Genomic DNA, 18,159 nt, shown 5'->3' with positions numbered 1-18,159 from the left:
TTTAAACAGGCTTATTAAAGCTGGGTCCACAGAGAGCAAAAATGCATTTGCTTTTAAAACAATTAAAACTCTAAGGAGCAGGGTGGATCCAAATGCATAAACTCTAGAGCCAGAAATCTCAGGCTAAATCCCTAGGTCCAGTGATTCTGAGTGATATGGCCACATGAAAATCAATTCCCACTCTCTTTTGTTCTTAGTCATGTAACTGTGTCTCTGGAACCTACGTATTCAAACTCTGCCTCTCCTATTCATTGTCAGGTCATCTGATTTATGTATCTAGGTTTGGCCCACTGCAAGCAGAGCTATGGCAGGTCTTGATGTTAGAAGGAAAATGCTGATGAATATATTTAAGAGAAATGTCCGGGGTCTTCTCTGGATATGATTAAATATAAGTCACTGATATGAACCGGAAATGTGCTGAATGGTGAGACAGTACAACAAGGTAGATGGACTTTGCTCCCAAGTAGATAATCAAACACACAGTAACAGGAGAGGAATACAGTATTTAATAAGGAACCTTTAGTGTTGCAGATGTCCATATGTCAGTGCTGACAGGCCAAATAAGGCTTCTGCAAAGGAGTGCACTGTGAAATATGGCAAGAAGATAGAAATGAAATAGGTAACACACAAAAAAGTATTGCTGGTGAAAAGAAGACAATGAGGGAGGAAGAAATGAGGAGAAAGGGGTGATGAATGAGTGGGAGAAAGAAGCAAGAAGAAAATCAAAACAAAATTTATACTTGTTTCCATATGGTACTCTAAAGGTCAGATTATGATTGGCCTGGGAGTAAATATCATAGAGACTGAACTCCACCTTGCAGGCACTGGATCAGCCAGGACTGGGTGAGGATCTTTCCATCTGGTCTGGTAGGGGTGTAATGGGTAGAGTGATGGGAGAAGATCATAAACAAAAGCAGGAACTAAAGGTGGCTGGTGCTGCAAACCCATTCTGCTATTCCGTCTTGTGCAATGATAAAACAGAAAATACGTTATCAAAACCCTTTTCAAAGTTGAAACCCAAGGACTATTAGATGACTGGCTGTCTGGGTCCAAAGAGCTCAAGTGTTATTGGCTAACCTTGACTGATGGCCTGTACAATAGATGTATGGTGATCATTTTCCCTAACTTGAGAGGACATCAGAAGGAGGCTGCATTCAGGATGGAAGATACAGGAGAAGTGAATTTATTGTGAACCCGCTGTTTGGGTGAACAACGCCACAACCGAGCAGGAATAAGATTAATGCTGGAGGCATTGGGATCCATTAATATAAACATGAGAAGAAGAACAAGGCAGGGAATGGAATGAGCAGGAGGGTGGCTAAGCTAGGAAGACCCTGGAGCACAGCGCTCTGTGAGATAAGCCAAGGAGAAGCGTATTGTGGGGAAAAGAAAATGCTGAAGTAGAAAGAGGAGATGGCGTGATGGCCGAGGAGTGCTCAAAATAAAGGATGGGAATAAGAATTAGTAATCTTTGAGATGGGAAGCCAAAGGGAGATCAGGAAAGAAGCACAGGAAATGGGGCTTTAAGGCACTTGAATACTAGGAGCTTCCAAAAAGAGAGAGAAGCTGGAAGTTACCACAATAGGAGGCAGGTGACAGAATTTAGAGCAATTTGAGAAATGACTCTTTCACATACAAATAGATACTGGTGCTTTGTAAAACTGGATTAATTCTTTGGATGATACTGAGTTTGTATTGACTCATAATCATCATACGTGTGTAGGAGATACAATATAAAATTGAATGTATACATTGTGAGGTGATCGACGGAGGGCAGTTAGAACAGCTATGTCTTTGCAACCCGATCATTGTAAGTGCAGCCCCATTCTCTTCTGTCTGAGAGACATGACACAGTTATTACTAAGGCTCAGTGATTGTCCTCATGTTCTTGAATAGAATGCAGGAATGCATTCTTGTCTAACTGTAATGCTGTAGACTTTGACCAGTCTTTTCCCATCCCTTCACTTCTTAACTTTTATTATCTCTGTTTTTAAATTCAATATCATGAACATTAGGTTCATTATCTCGAAAATCAACTAACACAGTACGTGTCTGGTTTTTTTTCTTGAGAAATTTTATTTATATTATTAATTATATTGCCCCCAGTTCCAGTCACCTTGTTCCAAGTGGTAGAATTTTATATTTGTATTTTATGTATTATGTCATCCTTTCTTCATTTATTCTCTGAAGGATGTCTAGTTTGCATCCATATTTTGACTACTATTAAATGATAAACCACGATAATGTTTGTATTTGCCTGTTATGTTCAGTAGTGGGGTTTCTGGAACCTATGTTCATTCCACTAACAGTTTTTTTGATGGATTTCCCAATAAGCATTCTTTAGTTCTATTTTTGAATAATGAACTTTCTTTATCAGGAGTTTACATAGCTCCAAAAGAATACTGAGTGCTGCTATTTTTCATGATATTTCCCACCGTTCCTGAGATTACTGACCCTTGCTCCCAAATATGGTTTTATTAGTTTGGCAGCTAGATATGAAATTAAATTCAATATATCTTACTGTTTTTCTTTCAAGTGCAAACTTTTCTAAATGCTTGCTTCAAGTTTTATATTGAATCTTATCACATAATGATACTTATTGAACTCACATAAATCTGGTATGTAATCTGAGTTATATATTCTTATACAGTCCTGTTTTTTATATGTCACTGTGTACTACCCTTCAGATACTAAACTCTTCATAATGTTCAAATTTATGTCAAGCAGAGACTTGGTTCTTTTTCTACTTACTCTGCAGTCTACTTAGACTTACATATTTTTTTTCATTGAACAGATAATGCAAGTTACTTATACCCCTGGTTATTTTATGCATTACCATAAGTTGTTTCCCCAAGTACCTACCAAATGTGATTTAGATAGTTAGTTTACATCTATAATATTTTATATTATCATTAACATAAATAGAGCATAGGAGTCAAAATGTGTGCCTGCCATTACAATCTAGTGCTTGAAATGGTATCATATGCCATTAATACTGCACAAATAACTGTTGATGTATAGACTACTAAACTCTCAATAATGCTACATTTAAATCCAGAATGGACAACAGAAGGCAATAAAGACAATGGCAAAAAAATGAGGAAGCAAAACTTGAGAAAAATTCTTCCTCACAGTATAATTGTTTTAGAGTATTATTTGAACAGATGGAAAGGCTTAATTTGTAATGATTAGCTTTGTTGGCTATCCTAGCAAATAAGAGTGGCCTTTAGAAAGAGTACTGGGAGATAATAGTGGGTTTCCTATAGTATGTTCTGTGTCATAATATCTATTGAGGTTTCTGGTTTTCTTACCCTTCAGATTTTTACCTCACAAATGATAAGGCTCTCTAATAAGATTTGCTATTTCTTTGGATACAAGTATATTTCAACTAAGCCACACATACTGCACTTATGAGAACCTGATCATATTCTTAAGCTTTTATTAGCATCCACAGCATTGTCAGGAAAAGAAAAATACCTATTTGAAGCAATGTATTTATGACCTAAAAAGAAAGCTACAAGTCAAGATTGGGAGGAAAGTATTACTACTACCTCCTGGCCTTAGAGTTTCTTGGGGCCAAACTATTCCACAAAATAGAAACAGAAGAAACAGTACCCAATTCCATCTATGAAGCCACAATTACGCTTATACCTAAGTGACACAAAGACCCAACAAAGAAAGAAAACTTCAGACCAATTTCCTTCATGAACATCGACACAAATATACTCAATAAAATTTTTGCAAACTGAATCTAAGAACACATCAAAATGATTATTCACCATGATCAAGTAGGCTTCATTCCTAAGATGCAGGGATGGTTCAATATATGGAAATCCATCAATGTAATCGATCATATAAATAAACTCAAAGAAAAAAACCACACGATCATCTCACTAGATGCTGAGAAAGCATTTGACCAAATTCAACACCCCTTCATATTGGAAAAATCAGGAATCCAAAGCCCATACCTAAACATAGTAAATGCAATATACAGCAAACCAGAAGCCAACATCAAACTAAATGGAGAGAAACTTGAAGCAATACCACTAAAATCAGGATGCCCACTCTCTCCCTACCAATACAATATAGATTCATAATCTTGAGCTTGGTTTTCCCACAAGATAATTTCTGAGTCAAGGATCACTGCTTCCCCAAGAGCATCAGTAGGTAAAGATTGAACAGACAGAAAAAAATGAGTCAAAGAAACACATTAATGAACATGGTGTTGTGGAAACTATAATTGCATCTTGCTATGGAACTTTAGAAAGAATATGGAGAGCCGGAATGGATAGATTCTATTCTCTATTCCTCGGTGGATAGAAGCTACTTGGAGGGAGTGTTAAGTTCTAAGAGTGGTTATTATAAGATAGTTTGTGGGAAGATATGTGAACATGAAAAAGTGTAGTGAGATAATACTAAAGTACTCTAATAGTAAGAACTGAGGGCTATGGGCAAGGCAAAGATCAGGTCTGTGGTCAAAGTAAGAATGAAACCAAATAAAATCCATATATCACTGAAGACACTCAAATGACGATTGTCTATGTTTCTGGGATGGAAGATAATTTTAGTTTTGTCTGAAATCAGTAAATCTTTTGAAAACATGTGTCATATAGCTATTTCTTAGGAATCAAACTTGTCCTTTCAGCTGAGGCTCTTGAAACACAGAGAGTTAAAGAAATGTACAAGAGTTAGGATTACAAGATTCACAATGTCCTGATGCACAGTATGTAATCCAGAACAGATTTCCTAAGAGAAGAGAGTCTCTCTGATGGAACTACCTGCAAGCTATAAGGCTGCTTGAAGACTGAAGCCCTCGTGACTCATGAAACCTGTGCTACAGTACATTTCTCAGTGGTGAAACTGCCTTTGAGTCACTAATGTACTAAAGTTTTTTGTTTGGACCCCCAATGAACTATTTCTTCTCTAGCTAGACATGGGTGGAAATGTCTTTTTCTGTTGTGGTTCACTTTTCTAGAGCAAATAGATTTGTTTACATTGTTCTATGATACATTATATAAAAAGATAACAGATAGATAGCCATACACCCATTCGTGCGTGTGCTCCCTCTCTCCTCATGGAACTGGAATTTAAAATGAGGGAGTTTGGATTATTTTAACATTGACTTCATATGATTCTGAGATGCATACAACTCCAGGTAGAATTTCAACTGTTTAAGTTTTAAAATTTAAAAAGGACTTAAATTGGTTATAAAAATGAGTCATTTTCTTTTTTTTTTTTTATGTAGGAACCAAGCAACCAGGATGATTTTAGCACCCTCTTTCTTTTTTTTTAAACATATTAGATTCTGTCTGACATATTCCGTCCCATTTTTTTTTTTTGTTCAAGGCTGGTTATGGATGAGGAGAAATAATTGCTGTTTATAGTTAGTCCTTAAATGGACACCATAGCATGGTTTGACACACAGAACTAAAATTTCTTTCTTAAGAAGTTAGGAGAAATTAAAATTAGAAGATTGTCAAAATGAATATTATGGATGTTACTTTAAAGTCCTTGGACAATTAGATATAATGAGATATGGACATGTTTTGGCATATCTTAAGCTTCATGGTGTTAGTTTTGCCTTATTAGCAATACATTAACATATATTTCAAAATATCTTCTAGAGACGTACTGTACCCATAAATAAAAATTAAATAGATCAGCCAATTGCCACAGCTATGTTAGCCTTCCTAGCCAAATACAGCAAACATAGCTGCAGTGCAAGCAGAGAGAAATTCTTAGGATACTTTGATGATGACATTATAGTGACCACATTTCTCCTAAAAATGTATCAAGGTTGTACTGATGAGGTGGTGTGGTTATTGGAGAAAGCGTGATTCAGTTCTTATATGTGTCCTTGGTCAAAAAAGAAATTACAGTTTAGAGAAGGCAGGTCTAGTCAAACATTCTTAAGCCAGTATTGTTAACTAGAAGGGGAATTGAAGGGTAATGATAAATCAGCAAAGATCCTCTCTTAAACATTAAACCTTGGTAGTTGACATTATATTAAACAAATAACAACTGAAAGTTTGAGGCATAGGGAACTCTTTTCTCATTTGTGTTTCTCAACTGTGTCACACAGTTGCCAGTGTGACATTTAACACATATTGAGCATATGGTGGCTTGAGTCATAGCCTGTCTTTATGTACCTTTGCATGGAAGGATGAAACCCTTGTCTTAAAGCCCAGTCTTTGCTCTCTCCCTGTAGAAACTCCATGGCCTAGCACCCAAAGGAAGCCTTGACAATCCTCTTCCTGGATCCAGCAGATACCACAGTGGCAGTTGCTCAAATTGCTCCCTCAACCCATTCTATTCTTCTTAAGAATCACCCCAAGAAGGAACCTGTTTTGTCACTGTTTTGGCAGACCGACAGCATCATCATTCATTTAATTGAAAGTCATTCAGCACTTGATCGACACTTGTCTATGTGACAATAAATTGGCCAATAATCCCATATTTATATTCTGCCTTTGGCCAATATTCTAACATTGTGGGGGGATTTTCAGGGATGGTGGCTTCATCTTTAAGACGCTAGCTCAGTGGGTAGAGGGTTTTGTTGCAAGCATGAGGACCTGAGTTTGGATGCTTAGCATCCACATCAAAAAGTGAAGATCATGAAAGCATATAGCTATAACCCAACTTTAAGGAACAGAGAAAAGTGGATCCCTGGGACTTGCTGACCAGCAGTCTAGCTGAAATGGTGAGCTTCTAGTTCAGTGAGAGTCCCTGTTTGTAAAATAAAATGGAGAGTATCGGGGGGCAGGGGACACTTGATATTGATCTCTGACCTCCACATGCATGCACATATATGTGCAGAGTATACCTGGACACATGTAGGCACACATACACACAAACAAGCATATATGCACACATTCATTAAACACACACATACAGATACAGGCAGCAATAGTGACTTTGGGTTAAATATACTTGAAGAGTTCCCTCACCTACTTTAAAAATGACATAGAATTTATAAAATGTAGAATTAGTATGAATAACAATAAAGCATGGGGCTTTATACATTTTTATACACCAATTTTCCTAAGGAAAATTTAAGACACTGGAAGATGATGGGACTTGCCCAAGGCCACAAAGATAATCTTAGAGACTTATTTGAGGTAAGCAACCCACACCTGCCACTCTATTCCCTACAGCCCACTGATTTAATTTCTTTTCTCTTTTTCAGTCTCTAGAACCACTTACAGTCCTTGTTTAGCATGAGCTCTACTCCCGAGTTACACCCTTCATCCTTGCACTAGCTTCAAAGTACGTTGATAATAAATGCACTGACGTTATAAAGCAAAACCCACAAAAATATGGTGCAATATGAAACCATAAAATTAACATTGGACAAACATTCACTAGTGGCCTTAGTTTGATAAACAATGAAATATGATAATCATTAAATAATTGTTAAGAATTCAGAAAAGTTTAAGGACAAAAGCAGAAAAGTATGTGAGTTTTAAATATTCAGGAATAAATATAAATTTAGAATTCATCCCAAAATGTGTGGTTTTATAACCACTAATGCTACGGCAGTACACTAAGTAGGGAGTGTGGTTCAAGTTCTATTTCTGATTGTGAGTGCTGATTACAAGAATGTATTTTCTGAGGGGAATGCCAGGATGCTGAGGTGAAAGAGTGTGGGTGGGAGGGGAAACATCCTTATAAAAGGAGGAGGAGGGGGATACGAGAGTGGAAACAGGGAAAGGGGATAACATTTGAAGTGTAAGTACATTGACTATCCAATAAAATAAAGGGCACCAAATTCCCTCATCAGTTGTACTGTTCACTATGTTTGAACTCAATGGTTTAGTCTTCCTCCTGTTTATGAGACAAGCTGTACCCAAGATCCAAAAGCAAAGCTGTTAGTGTTAATTTCTACTTTATGACTATGGGAAAATTAGTCTCGGGGAAACTCTGGAAAATTAGATTTATGGCCTTGATTTAAGGAATTCTGTAGGTTCTGTCACAAACCACTCAATTCTCTGAGAATGTATGTATCTGTGAAAGGAAGTTAAGTTTAAGAGTCTTTTTAACTGTTAGATTCCATACAATCTTTGGTTAAATTATTTACATCTTGGACCTGGGATGTATAAGATGGGTCGTACGGAAACTGAGTGTCGGGCATGACTGGAGAACTGAATTCATCCACCTGAATCCAGATAAAAGGATGGGGCTACAATATTGCTGCATCGTCACAATCCTGAGCAACTGATAGAAAAAGATTCTTGACCAACCATTCTGCCAAATAGGTGAGCTCCAGTTTCAATGAGAGACTTGGGCTCAGAAATGAAGATAAATATCCATTGTGGAAGACATCAGATTCTGACCTCTACCCATACATGGACTCATAAAAATCATTCAAAGATTAATCACTAGTTAAATGTATCTAGCATGTTGGTTAAATCCGTGTATAAAGGACGAGGAAAAGATTTTGGTCCAAATCCTATCTACTGAGTATGAGCAGATTTATTATCCTTGTCTAATAGACCACTGTGAGAGTTCAAAGCCCAAGTTACTTGATGAAGGATTTTAGTTGTTGGTTGGGGAACTTGTATCTGAATCATCTCTGTATGTAGACTGAGACAACTGAGTTAAGTTCATCTTACGAAACAATGGGAAACCTTACCAAGAAACAGCAAAGACTCAAATGCATATGTTCTCCTTGAAATCTTGGCCCTTAAACTTGTGCCTTGGTTTACTTGAGTGGTTGTTTTGAGACACTAAGTTTTGGAATGTCTTGTTATATAACAAATATATGGGGGAGGAGCATATAGAATTATAAATGTTTAAATGATGCTATTTAATGTCATACTGTCAAAGACACCGAACTCTCTATGTATATGCACAGCAATCCAAAACTACATGGGAAAGAATATACAGAAGGCACAGCTCTCTGGCATGTGTCCTAAAGCCACAAAGGATATCTGGTTCTAAGCCTTGTTGGTAAGTTTTTCAGAGAAGCATTTTGAAACTTTTCCTAGTAGCATTTAGCAATGTTCGATTCCCTGAGAAGGTGATTTCATGGTAATTTGTTGATAGTTGTCTTGCATTGGAGTGCACAGCGTAAGAAATACTGAGACACACACAATATCTGTACTGTTGAAAAGAGACATTGTGATGCCCTGAGAATGGGAGGTTTTGCTCACAGTTGATTTTTGAATCTGCTTTATGACAGTATTCTAGCTGTAAGCGGAGCACATGTTGCTGTTTAGGATGAAGCAAACAGAGCAGTAAACAGGGGTGGTGCCTGCTTTGTCATTCAGATATTTTGTGGCAGCACCATTTTTTTTTAAAGATTTATTTATTTATTATATATGAGTACACTGTAGCTGTCTTCAGACACATCAGAAGAGGGCATCGGAGTGAGCCACCATGTGGATGCTGGGAATTGAACTCAGGACCTGTGAAAGAGCAGTTGGTGCACTTAACTACTGAGCCATCTCTCCAGCCCAGCAACACCATTTTTGCTTCAGGCAGAATGATATGTCTAAAGCACTTGGTTGGAGAACAAGAACTCCCAGGTTGTTTTCAAAATGGGATCATCTCTGACCCAACCATGTGTTAAATGGTGACATATGAGCTACCCAAGCTGAATGACAACTCACAGCAGTCCCCAGGCTTCTCTAACCATAGAAGACTTCATCTTCAAATACAGCATGCAACACTCATGACATAGCTAACATGTCTACCTTGGTTCTATCATCTAAAATGGTATAACTTTCTCTTTCAGGAAAACTTCATTTAAGGAAACTTTGGGGTTCACAGTGTGCAGAAGAGCCTATGTTGGCTAATTTTGCAACCATCTTGGGTGGTAAGCTCAATAAAGGGTAATTACACTAGCTCTTAATATCAGGTCGAATTTACTTCTCTACTTTGCCATTTTTTCTTCCACTCGACAGCATATTTTTATACCAGTGTGGAAGCCTCCACCCCATGTGGATGTTGGTTTCCATTCCCCACCCCTGACTCTTCTAAGTCGTTCCCTGGTGCCTCCAGGAATTAATGCTTCCTGTCGTTTTAAATAATGTGACATTGAAATACAATTTTTTTTTAATGTGCTGGCATTTAACATGTCACAATATTTCAGTTATTCTGCATTCATTTGGGTGCTCTCCTGTTGTTACAGCTGCTATGAAATTCTGACAAAGAGGTGCATTTCCTTCTTCTCTCCCACCATAATTGCTCTTTGCTGCATCTCTGACGTAACCATGGCGATCTGCAACATTCATCAGAGGACCTCTTGTTATTTCCCCTGTGTGAATGAAAAACAAAGTGATATAAATATATGAAGTTCTCAAAAGGCAGCTTTTCCTTTCTTTCTCCCATTTTTCTTTCCTTCTGTATTTTTGTTACCCACCCCCCACTGTGGAAGATCTATTGAAAGGAAATTATGTTTCATGGCTTGAGAGTGTTAATTAATTTTTTTTTAAAGGAAGCATTCTCTATACAGAATCATTCTGTGGTAGAAATACAGACAGAAATCTCAAGCTATTAACTTCAGGGAGAAAACAGCACTGTGATCAATGAATAAAGGAAGGAAGCAAGTTAATCTTCTCAACTTTGACTTGGGACAAACAGGAACTAGACTGAGTTCTTAATATGGGATTGCATTCCCACAGTGGAGGTATTTGGGCGAGGGCTTAGTTTGCCCTTTTTACAGTAAAGACTTTGTAAGGTCTGGACTTTTGATGTACTTTAAACTGTAGGAAAAATTTCAGATTGAGGGAAAGTAGAGTGGACACCTCACTGTCATTTTTTTTTTTTTTTTTTTTTTTTTTTTGGCATAGTCTCTGTCTCTTCATCGGAACTTCTGTGCAGTATTGAAACTTTAGATAAAGTAGCTGCACAATTCCTGTAATGTGTTCTGTGTGAGCATCTTCTGTAGGTAAACTGACAGGAGCTTCTTATGTTGCTACACCAATACCAGCAGTGGACTGACAGACCCATCTAAAATATTAATTGATTCCCAGTGGTGCTTCAAGATCTCTTATTTAAAGGTAAAGTAATGTTGCACCTTGACTAGCATATTATTTATAGATTTTCCTAGACCTACCTCACTTTGTGCACTATTATTCATCTGACAATTTTTCTTCCACAGCTGCAACTATGATTGTTTTTAATTTATATAGGATTTTGCAGGAAAGGCTCTGGATTGATGTTGGATCTAGGAGCCTATCACTAATTTCCTCCACAGAGGAGAATTGAGGCAATGAGTACAGAACTACATTTGGAGGTGAAGGACCATTGGAGAACACTAGAGACCCAAATGAGACAGGCCGGAAGCACATGGATTTGCAGATGTGGAACAGCAACACAGAAAACACTCATACATTGGCCACTGGGCTCAGACCATGAAAGGCGATTTCCTCCTTTCATGGGAGTAAGGATAAATGGAAGTCCCCTGGGTGAAGGTAAAACTCCATAATTACCAACACGGACCACCTTGTCTCCTGGAAAGTTCCTCAGTCCTTGGTAGTCCACTTAGCTAGATCTGAAGAGTAGTTGTAATTTTTAAAAAAGAGTTCACACATCATCTCCCAGTATACTGTAGAGTTCTGTAGACAGGTCACCTGAAAATTAAACTATTACTTGTAGTGCTCTAAGGCTCAGAAACTGATGCATAATTTCACCCTCTGAACCCCTCAGATATCTCACTACTCAGGCATGAGAACATACTGCCTTGTGAGTACAACTAGGCCTTGTAAAGTGGCTATTATCTAATCTAATCTGTATTCAGCCCCACAAGGGACAAGGGTACCAAAACAGAGAAGATGAGCTTTCAGAATGAGGAGATCTGAGCACGTGCTCTCTGAGATCAAGGGCATGGCCTCGTGACTGAGTGTATTCCCACCAAGAGCCAAGGCAGTGCCCATGTGGCTGCTTCTGGTCCTTCCATATCTGTCATGTCTAAGACAGCATCACATACAGGTCAGAAAAGCATCATAATTATTGTTTTTGCACTGCTTATAAGGATATACTAAAGGCACACCAGCTTCATAGCTCCAGGATTTGTCCTTTCTAGACATATGCTATATAACTAAAAAGCTGAAGTGGGAAAAGTGCCATCTAAAATAGTTTCATAATCTCCAGATGTGTGAATCTTAAAAAAAAAAAAGGCTAAAGAGAATTTTGCCTGGTGTCAACCATAGTCCTACTCTGGCATGTATGGGTAGTTGCAGAAAAGGATGTCAGCTCTTGCTACTCCCTCACTCCACCATTTCTAAATGTTTCCTAACTGTTCATAGATGTCAGAATGTGATGAGAATGCCTAGAGACAAAGCTGTGGCTCCTCCCACTGCCTCTCCCCATGCAGCATCTGGACACATCCATACCATTGATGGTCAGAAGGCAAGTGCTCCTGTGTCCTCATCATTCCGGGGCTGTCAATGTCAGAGGACCTTACCAACAGAGTTAGCACCACCAAGAGTGCTTGAGAACAATCTTGTAGCACTCAATAGAGGTCAGCAGCCCCACAGTAGGGACAAGCAGCAAACTGGGTAGCTCACACACACTGTTGTCTGCACTGCAGTTGCCCTCACTAGCACACTAGCTGAACTCTTGCATCGCCTGCAGAGACAGCAGATTATGTGTGTCATAGGTCAATCCCATTTTGAGTTTGTCATTTTTAAGATTTCTCCTTGGTTATTTTATATTTTTCCTTTTGCTGAACTTTTGTTTCCCACATTGTTTTACTACTTTAACCATGTACCTCTATTGTCGTGAATCTTGCTAGGCTTTTCTTCCCCTCCTTTGAGCTTTTTCAAGATCTGCCATCATGTCCAAATCCAATACTTCGTTGCTTGAGACACGTTGTGTGTTCTGTGTGGACAGTCATGAATCATAATTAAAATACGGGAGGCAGACTATAGTATGCTGCCCAGCTCGAGATAAAGTTGTCCTGAGAAAGTCAGGTACAAAGTACATAGTAAAAAGAGTAAACATGAAATATACCAATTTAATAATAGGCACATGAACAATAGGCAAAATTTAAGTTGTTGGATGAAAATTCTATAGTCAAACTGAGTGTAAAGCACATAAACAAAACTGTAGCTAATGATCACCTTAAAGGAAATAGAAGATTTGTATCCAGAAATAGGGGAAGATAATATCATGCCTTCAAGAGATTATTATAACTCTCTAACACTGGCATAAACAAATGCCTGATAAAGACCTTTTAAAAGCTCAGAGAATTATGACAAAAACCACATGAAATGATTAAAAGAGAAAAAAAAAAGTTCAAGAAGAAGCAAGTTATAAAAGAAATATACTGAAATTACTGAAGAGATGTCTTTTAAGATGTCCCAGGAAAAGCGGAGAATGAAAGAGTCAAGAAGGCATTTAAAACCTTTGAGATTCTATTGAATTAATGACTACATTTGCAGAGTAGTCAACAGGAAGAAGAAAAGCCAGTAGACTAGAAAATACATTCAACAAAATAATAGCAGAAAACTTTTCTAATCTTGAGAATAACATTAGCATCTGTATCAGTTATTTTTCTGTTGCTATGATAAATATCCTAACAAAAGCAACTTAAGGAGGGGAGAAGGCTGTTCCTTTTACAGTTTCAGGGTATAAGTTAGCATCATGGAGAAGTTAAAGTGGCAGAAGCTTGATGTGTCTGATGATATTGTGTCCACATTCAGTATGTAAAAAAGAACCAATACTGTTACTCTGGTCACCATCTCTTTGCGTAGTCTAGGAGCCCAGCCCAAAGAAGAATCTCACCCACAGTAGATTCATTTTCCCACCTCAAGTAACGAACGAAATCAAGATAATCCTTCACAGATACACCCAGGGAATTTTCTAACAGAGATAACCTTTCACAGATGGTACCTGAGTTCAGACACCAGTACCCCCATAGTAGCATGACTATATGAGATGAGAAGATAACATTACTGCTCAGGAAGCAGGAAGGTTCTGGCAGAGGGAATTGACTGGCTAGTCAGCCTAGCTGAAATGGCAAATTCGAGGCACAGTATTAAACACACACACACACACACACACACACACACACACACACACACACACACACAAACAAAAAAAATAAAAAAACTAACATTAAAAAAACACGACTTCAAAAAATTGCTATTATAACTGATAGATGAATTCAATGACATTTCAGGATACAAAATTAATGTACAGCATTGTTTTCAATATAGCAATAACTAATACATTGAAAAAGAGATTATAAAAATAATCTAGTTCACAATAGCTAAAAGTAAAAGATGTATATACTGAGAATTGTGAAACACCAGTGGAGCAAATTTTGATATGAGTCTTTAAGACACAGAGGTCACTATTGCCAGCAGAGCATGCCATTGACACGAAACTAGACACATGGACCAAAGGAATATAATTGAGCTCCCAGAAATTATTAACCCATGTTTCTATAGCCAAGCAGTTCTTGACAAAAGTGACCAAATCCAGTTCTGAAGAGAGGATATCTGAACAATTCAAGACCTCTGCACATGCAATTATCTCCAAAGTATAAGAAACAAAAGCACACACACACACACACACACACACACACACACACATACACACACACATACAAATAAAAAGGGGGGTGGCTTCAAAGCCTCTGCACAGCAAAGAGGCAACCTGGAGGACAGGAAAAATACTCAACAACCATTCAGCTGACAAAAGTACACTGTACAGGAGAACTGAAGAGACCACAATACAAAAAGGAAAAAAGATCCAAGTAGTCAGGTTTTAAAAAGGGATAAGTTATCTTTGCCACCATTTCCTTCAGAAGGTTTAAAGAGCCAAAGAGGGTATGAAAAATCCCTAATACTCATGAGATGTTTCAGCAGAAAATCACATTGGTTGCTCTTGCACAGGACCCAGCTCAATCCTCAGCATCCACATGGTGTCTCAACCATTTTCTAAGCTAAATACCAGCGTTTTAGGAAAATGGAAACCAAAGACAAAGTGAAACACCAATTCTCCTTAACAGAATAGCTATTATCATAAATAAACACACAGAGAAAGAAAGAGAGAGAGAGAGTGGGGGGGGGGTAGAATCTTTCTTAAACAACACTGATACTAATAAAAATTAGCACCACTATTATGGCTGACAGTATGGAGGTTTATTTTTTAAATGCTTTTTTATGTATTTCTGGGTCTGTGTGAGTGTATGTTTTGTATGTGCAGGGGGCCAGAAGAGTGTATCTGATTTCTTGAAGTGGAATTACAGGGAGTTGTAAGATGCCCAGTGGGTTACTAGGAATAAAATTTTGGTCCTCTATAAGAATAACAAGTGATATTAGTAGATGAACCATCTCTGTATCTCCCACAGCTATATTTCAATGAAAAATTGCTTTACTATATGTTCTAGATACCTTGCTTTGAGACTGCTATCTTTGTTATTCTGATTTTTGCATTGCTGAGGTAAAAATACTTATGAAAATAAGTTAAGGGAGAAAGTATCATGAAGGCTGGAGCTTTGGTGGAGCAGAGAAATTCACATCTAAGATTAAAAAAATTTTTTTTATTAAAGAGTTTTTTTCCTTTCCTATTTCAATCCACCACGCCCCCAGAATTGAGAAGTACACTGCCCACATGCAGATAACCATCTCCCATTAGTTAGTTAAGTCTCCCTCAAAATCCCACCAGGAACATGATCAAAACTGTGCTTTACTAATATAGAATTAGTTCCAATCATATTAATAATCATGATTCCCTATTAGAAGTCTACACTTGTAGCTTTGATACATAGGTATAACTCCTTAGACAAGTACACCCAACCGAACATATGAAATGGTCCTTGTCCAGCTCATACTGCAAGAACCCTTCAGTCTATCTCAATAAATGTAAGCACTTCCAACATTATTGAAAATTTCATGTTTGATACTCCCTTGAAGTTCAGCACCACTTTTAAGGCATCATACATTACCCTTATAAGGACTGCTTGCAGTAATTCTGGCCCTACCAAGCATCACTGGGACCTCCTTTGAAATGTGCATATAGGGTTCCATAACCTTCTCAGTCTTGTATCTGAGAGCAAAAGGAGCATCACCAGGATCAACTGTCAACTTTCTTAGTACCTGGGCCTGAAACCCATCTTCTTGACCTGTGGGAGGGAAGTCAGTGTGTAGTTTAACATGACAATCACAGCAACTTGACCTGAGATAACAATGATGGTTGAGTGGGCTTCCTGTCTTCACTACAAACATGGTCTTCATTTACAACCTCCAAGTCTTCAGCCATAACAGAAACGTGAGCGGATTCTACCTTACACCATAAAGTGATATTTTTTAGAATTGTTTATATTCAAAATCCTAGTTGCAAACTATCAACATTCAGAATTCAAACACATATAAATTATGTGACACACACACACACACACACACACACACACACACCTATATTCACAGATTGTCTGAGATTTCTAGTATTATTTTAACTGAAGTAGAAATAAAGGTGGGTAACTGATCAATACCTTATGGTTAAAAATAGACAATAAAGGCAACTCTGAAGGGAAAGAAGGCCTGAACTTACAATAGGAAATCTTTGCAATGTTTTTTAGAACCCAAATCTGCCTCCAAGAATTTACTTGATCCTTACTTCTGATAATTAAGAAAAAATATAAAATTTATTATTGAAAAATCTATTAGGTAAAATTAATTGAAGCATACAAAATAACTTGACCAGTTTATTAGAATAATCAAAAGGCATAATTTTCTGTAGAGAAGTGGTAGCCAGGTTTTTTTTCTAATTGTCAACCACATAGGTAGTTATGCCATGTTATTCTGGATTTCTAATGAATAGTCCAGAATCCTAAGTGGTATGCTATTTGCTCCTGACATTTATTTCATAAGTGAAATAAGAAAGTTAAATTTTTATACCCACAGTTTCCATTCAGTCTATTATATATAAAATATTTAATGTTTTCTACTAATTTATTGAACATATATGTTAAAACCTGAATTTGTTTTCATTAGTTTTAACATACACAACATTTTTATTGATTATCTGGAACCGTCACATCAAGCACCTTGATCACACTCACTTCCTAGAACTTCCAATTCCACACTCCCAGCCTTGTGGTCAAACTAATATCATGTATTAATCCTGCAAGTCATTCCTCTCCCAGGCTCCGCCAGAAGCCCTCAGTTGTGGAGAGGATACACTTCCGCATTCCCATCCCACATTTTAAGAGTTCTCTTTAATGACTCCCTGTCTCAGTTGTTACTCTTTGTGGGGAGAGGGGTTGTAGATGTGGGCGGTAGTGGTGGTAGTGTAGAAACTGTCATGAAAGCCTTCAATATCACTCCCTCTCAACTGTATATCTGTAGTCCTTCCTATGAAAGTAAAAGTAGCCTCCTTGGCTCATCACAGTCAGCAGGAGCATGGATCACAGACCTTCAGACCGATTCTGGAGACAACGCAGACCATGAACATGACTTCCACTTGTAGACACAGACACAGCACAGACAAGACCCTCAGAGGCAGCTTGAACTATGGACATCAACATGAACTCGGGTGGCAGTGTGGGGCACTGGGATCAGTATGGCCCCACTGTGGCAGCACCACCCAAGGCCATCAACATGGCTTTAGGCAGCAGCACATATCACAGACATCCACATAGCTTGGTGGTGGTAACACCAGCCACAGATATCAACACATATCCTGACTACAGAAGGACCCTGGACCCCAGACATGGGCAGCAGCACAAGCCTGGACATTATCATGGGCCTTGGTGACAACAACAACAACAACATATTATTATTATTATTATTATTATTATTATTATTATTGTTGTTGTTATTATTAGTGACAATTATTATTATTATTATTATTATTATCATTATTATTATTATTTTGTAAAGTCAACTGATTTACTCCTCCCAAGTTTTCATGGTTTACATTTGAGGTTTTCCTTTCCAGTTTCTTTTGTGAATATCAGACTTCGATAAAAGTCCAAGAACTTTGCCACTCAGGAAAGTGTGGCAGCCTAGGATTTCCCAATATCCTGAGTACAGATACCAAGTTTTTACTCTTTTTCTTCAAGTTAGATGAATGTTGGAATATTTGGAAGTAGCGCCTTACATGTTTAATATGCTGGTATTCAATTTTTGAAGTTTTATTCAAGAATAATGAGAAACAACTCAAAACCTTAAGCGATCTGTCAAAAGGAAGGCTTTGATACAC

Source organism: Micromys minutus (assembly GCF_963924665.1).
Source record: "Micromys minutus genome assembly, chromosome: 3".
NCBI classification, from domain to species: Eukaryota; Metazoa; Chordata; class Mammalia; order Rodentia; family Muridae; genus Micromys; species Micromys minutus.
The sequence above is the reverse complement of the archived record's forward strand: the minus strand, read 5'-3'. Positions refer to the sequence as shown.